The 6,000-nt window shown below is 44.7% G+C and overlaps 1 protein-coding gene and 1 pseudogene across 1 annotated transcript in view; one reads left to right on the forward strand and one right to left on the reverse strand.

The window, feature by feature from the left end:
• LOC142586382 (uncharacterized) overlaps positions 1-6,000 on the forward strand; it is a 286,970-nt gene that overhangs the window by 132,342 nt on the left and 148,628 nt on the right. The gene's annotated exons all lie outside the window — the stretch shown is intronic.
• On the reverse strand, positions 4,448-4,620 carry LOC142586484 (U2 spliceosomal RNA; annotated as a pseudogene).

Below are 6,000 nucleotides of genomic sequence, written 5' to 3' on the forward strand. Positions count from 1 at the left end.
ACAAATCATTGAAACGATTCCTATTCCGGCCATGACTCGGACTAGGAATAGTTTATAATAAACCTTTTCTTTCACTCTCTGCTCCACGCAGGCTGGGTCAGATCCATTTCAAATCCCCAAAATGCGCTGTGATAGCATTGAAAAAAATTCTTGAGGGCAGCGGCATTCACCTCCTAAATGTCTTACTCCGTGACTGCAAGGAAAAGGCCTCTCCCATACTTCTCCAACTACCCCGGTCACGTACTAATTGTGGCCATGTTGTCCCTGCAAACTTCTTAATCTCATCCGCCCACCTAACTTTCTGCCGCCCTCTGCTGCGCTTCCCTTCCCATGGGATCCATTCCGTAACTCTTAATGACCATCTGTTATCTTCCCTCCTCATTACGTGTCCTGCCCATGCCCCCCCCCCATTCCTTTTTCTTGATTTCAACTAAGATATTATTAACTCGCGTTTGTTCCCTCACCTAATCTGCTCTTTTCTTATCCCTTAACGTTACACCTATCATTCGTCTTTCCATAGCTCGTTGCGTCGTCCTCAATTCATGTAGAACCCTTTTCGTAAGCCTCCAGGTTTCTGCCCCGTACGTGAGTACTGGTAAGACCACGCTGTTATAAACTTTTCTCTTCAGGAATAATGGCAACCTACTGTTCACGATCTGAGAATGCCTGCCAAACGCACCCCAGCCCATTCTTATTCTGATTATTTCAGTCTCATGATCCGGATCCGTGGTCACTACCTGTCCTAAGTAGATGCATTCCCTTACCACTTGCAGTGCCTCACTACCTATCGCAAACTGCTGTTCTCTTCCGAGACTGTTAAACATTACTTTAGTTTTCTGCAGATTAATTTTTAGACCCACCCTTCGGCTTTGCCTCTCCAGGTCAGTGAGCATGCATTGCAGTTGGTCCCCTGAGTTACTAAGCAAGGCAACATCATCAGCGAATCGCAAGTTACTAAGGTATTCTCCATTAACTCTTATCCCCAATTCTCCCCAATGCAGGTCTCTGAATACCTCCTGTAAACACGCTGTGAATAGCATTGGAGCGATCGTATCTCCCTGCCTGACGCCTTTCTTTATTGGGATTTTGTTGCTTTCTTTATGGAGGACTTCGGTGACTGTGGAGCCACTATAGATATCTTTCAGTATTTTTACATACGGCTCGTCTACACCCTGATTCCGCAATGCCTCCATGACTGCTGAGGTTTCGACTGAATCAAACGCTTTCTCGTAATCAATGAAAGCTATATGTAAAGGTTGGTTATATTCCGCACATTTTTCCAACACCTGATTGATAGTGTGAATATGGTCTATTGTTGGGTAGCCTTTACGAAATCCTGCCTGGTCCTTTGGTTGACCGAAGTCTAAGGTGCTCCTGATTCTATTTGCAATTACCTTAGTAAATACTTTGTAGGCAACGGACAGTAAGCTGATCGGTCTATAATTTATCAAGTCTTTGGCGTCCCCTTTCTTACGGATAGGGATTATGTTACCGTTTTTCCAAGATTCCGGTACGCTCGAAGTCATGAGGCATTGCGTATACAGGGTGGCCAGTTTCTCTAGAACAATCTGCCCACCATCCTTCAACAAATCTGCTGTTACCTGATTTTCCCCAGCTGCCTTCCCCCTTTGCATAGCTCCCAAGGCTTTCTTTACTTCTTCCAGCGTTACCTGTGGGATTTCGAATTCCTCTAGACTACTCTCTCTTCCATTATCGTCGTGGGTGCCACTGGTAGTGTATAAATCTCTATAGAACTCCTCAGCCACTTGAACTATCTCATCCATATTAGCAGTTATATTGCCGGCTTTGTCTCTTAACGCATACATCTGATTCTTGCCAATTCCTAGTTTCTTCTTCACTGCTTTTAGGCTTCCTCCGTTCCTGAGAGCATGTTCGATTTTATCCATATTATACTTCCTTATGTCAGCTGTCTTACGCTTGTTGATTAACTTCGAAAGTTCTGCCAGTTCTATTCTAGCTGTAGGGTTAGAGGCTTTCATACTTTGGCGTTTCTTGATCAGATCTTTCGTCTCCTGCGATAGCTTACTGGTATCCTGTCTAACGGAGTTACCACCGACTTCTATTGCACACTGCTTAATGATGCCCACAAGATTGTCGTTCACTGCTTCAACACTAAGGTCCTCTTCCTGAGTTAAAGCCGAATACCTGTTCTGTAGCTTGATCTGGATTTCCTCTATTTTCCCTCTTACCGCTAACTCATTTTATCGGCTTCTTATGTACGAGTTTCTTCCGTTCCCTCCTCAGCTCTAGGCTAATTCGAGTTCTTACCATCCTATGGTCACTGCAGATGCCAAATATCATAAATAACTATCTAATCCTTTTTGAGCTGCATAATTGATCTTCACCATCAGAAAGCAAAAATGTTCCCAACGAACTTTTATTTTTGGTGTGGTGAAGTATGTGCGATTCAGCGGATTTTTTTTGCATCGCTAGGTTGACGTCATTAGGAAATGTGCAGTAAATGTACTTCTTTCAATACATGTACATTTATTAAATTCATTTAGTGTGACTGATTTGAAATATTTATAAATGCAAGTGTATTTTATGTTATGCGTGATCTTTGTCCGATGTTATACTGTTCTGCAATTGCCTAAAAATGTTTGTTAGCAATGTTTCAAATGCTTTTCAAGCGAGAAATTATATTTCTCGTTTTTTTTGTTATTTATATGTGGCTCACTAACAATTTGTATGGCCGCTCCACGTGTCTGGGCAGCATGGCTTCGACAGGCCGCTTGGTGTTTTTAACCATGCCTATTGAGATAATTTCTGTAAATTATATGTGATAAAGAATACAACAGAAATTCACCGACGTTTACGATATTCCCTAATGCGACATTTGAGCGCAGCTGTATACGCGTTTTCATTTCGCGATGTATTGGATGTCTCGTGCGGCACATCGCAAACGGAGCGATGTGTGGCGTGACTGCCTCAATAATCGGTGGATCGGGAAAGGCGGCGCGTGTGTGACGCGTAGGCACGATTCACAGCAGCCAGTGCAGACAGAACTCCGCTCCTGCAGCGCTTTGTTTCCATATATGTTATTGGTGGCGTCGTCGGTGAAAACGCGCGCAGAAAACGCGCGCAACTCTGGCGCTATTTCATAGCCATCGTCGCGGCTAAGCCCGTCTTGCATCGCACAAGGTTTTTCTTCTCACGCTTTCGCCATACCCTACTCTTCCGCTTTCCTCATCGCGTTCCCTTCGCTATCGCCGTCTTTCATCCGCGCTCCGCGTTCGCTCTTTCATCTTTCGTTGTGCTCGTTCGCTCGGCTACGAAGACGCCGAGGAACGACGCCGACGCAGGAACGGGCGCCTATAGCTGCGCTCTAAAACAAGGAACGAAGGAAATAAAGTAATCGACGATCTATGAGGTTTGCACATCTACAAGTCTCGATCAATGTAGCAAACTTGCTAATGTAACAGACCTGTCGCACACTGGCTCCCGTTGCCGGTTATATTGGGAACGTCCGGTGAGCACGTTTTCCAATGTGGCGACCTTCATGTTAAATGGCCGCGCGCTACGGATGCACATTATATGATACGATGCACGAAGTGAATTGTAGAAGCCATACTTAAGCGTTGTATACGAAGTTGTAGTGTGTCGATGGGACGGTCATTGTTTAGGTACGCTGAAAACCACGAACAGAGGAACTTGTGCAGATGCAACGTACATGTTGAAATCTATTGGAAGCGAAACTTGTAAAGCCGTTAATGCAATGCTATAAAAATTGACGCGATGCATACAGTTGTGTTTATATTTTCATTCTACGCAACATGTAATGTCATGCAATGTTTATGCTTGCGCAACGCATAGGTCACAAGCTATGCCGCAATGCAAACATCCGATCAGATGGATGCACGGTGCAAAACGTTGACGTAGAAAATTATAAAAGCGAAAGGAACCATTGAATATCACGCCTTATTTTATCAAGAAATCGGCGTGCCTTTGTGATACTATAAGCTGTCATTGCATGTACGAGTTGTATATCGGGGTTTATTGTTTCACTAAGCAGAATAGAGGTGCGCTCACTGGCACTGCATTGTCGGCCCTGGAGCGTGGGTCCTGCGCTAATCAGTCAAGTAGGCGACAACTGACGACCCAAGTCACACCCTGGCGAGGTTTCTCTAGAGCATGTACTCTGCATATGTGAATCCATTTGCAGTATATTCACTGTACACGTGTGCATGTGTGACACATCATTTGTACATGTCGCAACAATGTCACTGACTATGTAAGTCAAGCTTGACTACGGTTTTCTGTTTGTATAGGGAACTACAGTGCATTGGACTCCCATCAGGTCGTCTATATAGTATGAAGTACATTGAACATTATTCGGTTTTGTTCGTCCCTGAAGTTATAACTTTTTACAGCGAAGCTGTTTATGGCTACGGTTCCATGAATTCTTCTTTTTTTTTTTCGTGAGCAAAAACCGTGGGCCGATCACGGAGATAGTTAAATACCGGGTCGACCCACGGCGGAAGTAAAACACGCTTCAAGCACTCCGCCAACTCGCAAAAATATGTTTAATACCTTGGGTCCAAATAGAACCCGTATCAGACAGCTGATATGAACAGATACTACACTTTGACTACCTGTTATAACCTCCCTGTTTTCTATGTATCATTTCTCTCTTTGCATACACGGAAGGAGGCAGCTTGCTACAGGCTAGCAAAATAAATAAATAAGTACAGTGGAGGAGGACAGAACAAGCGCTAACGAGGCACTGAAAGCATCACGTGACACAAGATGCGGCCTAGAGCATGTTTATTTCCCATGGATGACAGAAAAAAAGAGACTTTCCTTGATATTTTTCTTGGAGCTTCACTCTCTGACACCGTTCGTGCGATGATACTGCGGTGTAACCACGGATCAACATTGCTGAGAAGCTTCGAGGGAATTCCGCAGTGTCTGCTGTGGAACTATCGTAGTATCTTCGCAATGACAGTGACTCGCTCTGAACGCACGTCTTTTGAGATTCTATATACGGCTATACGCAGGTCAATTACAAACATTTTTTGCTTGCGGTCCTAGCTCTCTTGACCGCTGCCGCTACTATAGTACCAGTGTTTTCTTACTGTGACGTTTCCAATGTGTTGTATCTTGGATAAGTTGCGTAAAATGATTATTGAGTGCTTGCGTGCAAGAAGTCGCCATCTGCTGATGCCAACTTGGTTATCTGTTGCGAATGGCAGTGTACCGACCTCACTGAGAAATAGAAAGGCGCAGTTGACATAGCTTTTATTAGAAATGATGAATCTGCCAGGACGGGTTGGCAGTTCGAGACCAACGTATTTGCAAGGCGCAGTAGCTGTGCTCCTAGCCAAAGCTAGTATTTTCATGGTACAGTTACGTGAAACGTAGGAACACATAATATTAGGGCCGAAACGAAAGGCTCTTTTTCCTTCGGAGACCAGAGAAGTAGTCAGAGACCTATCTTTCCAGCTGTATCAGTTGCGAACATTTAAAACAGTACTGCAGTTGGCTCACCCAATCCAGAAACAACAGACTCCTTTGTCATCGTAAAAACAGAGGGACGCAGTAGTGAGCCGTCAGGCGCTGTCACTTAGTCTACTGAATGATGCTAAACGACGTCGCATTGAGATTACACCGGGCAAGCTGGCATGTCCGGGATGTGGCAAGTTACTCAAAGCGCTTATTACTTACTGCGAATGTCCGCGTACCCTCTTTTCTCGACAAACTCATTCTAGCAACATTCTACATTCTAATCTCCTTGCCTCACAACTGAACAGCTGGACCGCTGCACCGCAAGAACAACGTCCCAAAGTTCGGCCACTGCTGGTGACCCACATAAAGACCGTTAACGCGTCCACTCAACAGGTTTCATCGTAAAAACTGGGCCCCCATTTGCACTCTGACAGCCATGACTCGGACTAGGAATCATTTAATAATAAACGTTCTCTCTCGCTCTCTGCTTCACGCAGGCTGGATCAGATCCATTTCAAATCCCCAAAGTGCGCT

The sequence above is a fragment of the Dermacentor variabilis genome, chromosome 6, assembly GCF_050947875.1.
Source record: "Dermacentor variabilis isolate Ectoservices chromosome 6, ASM5094787v1, whole genome shotgun sequence".
NCBI lineage: Eukaryota > Metazoa > Arthropoda > Arachnida > Ixodida > Ixodidae > Dermacentor > Dermacentor variabilis.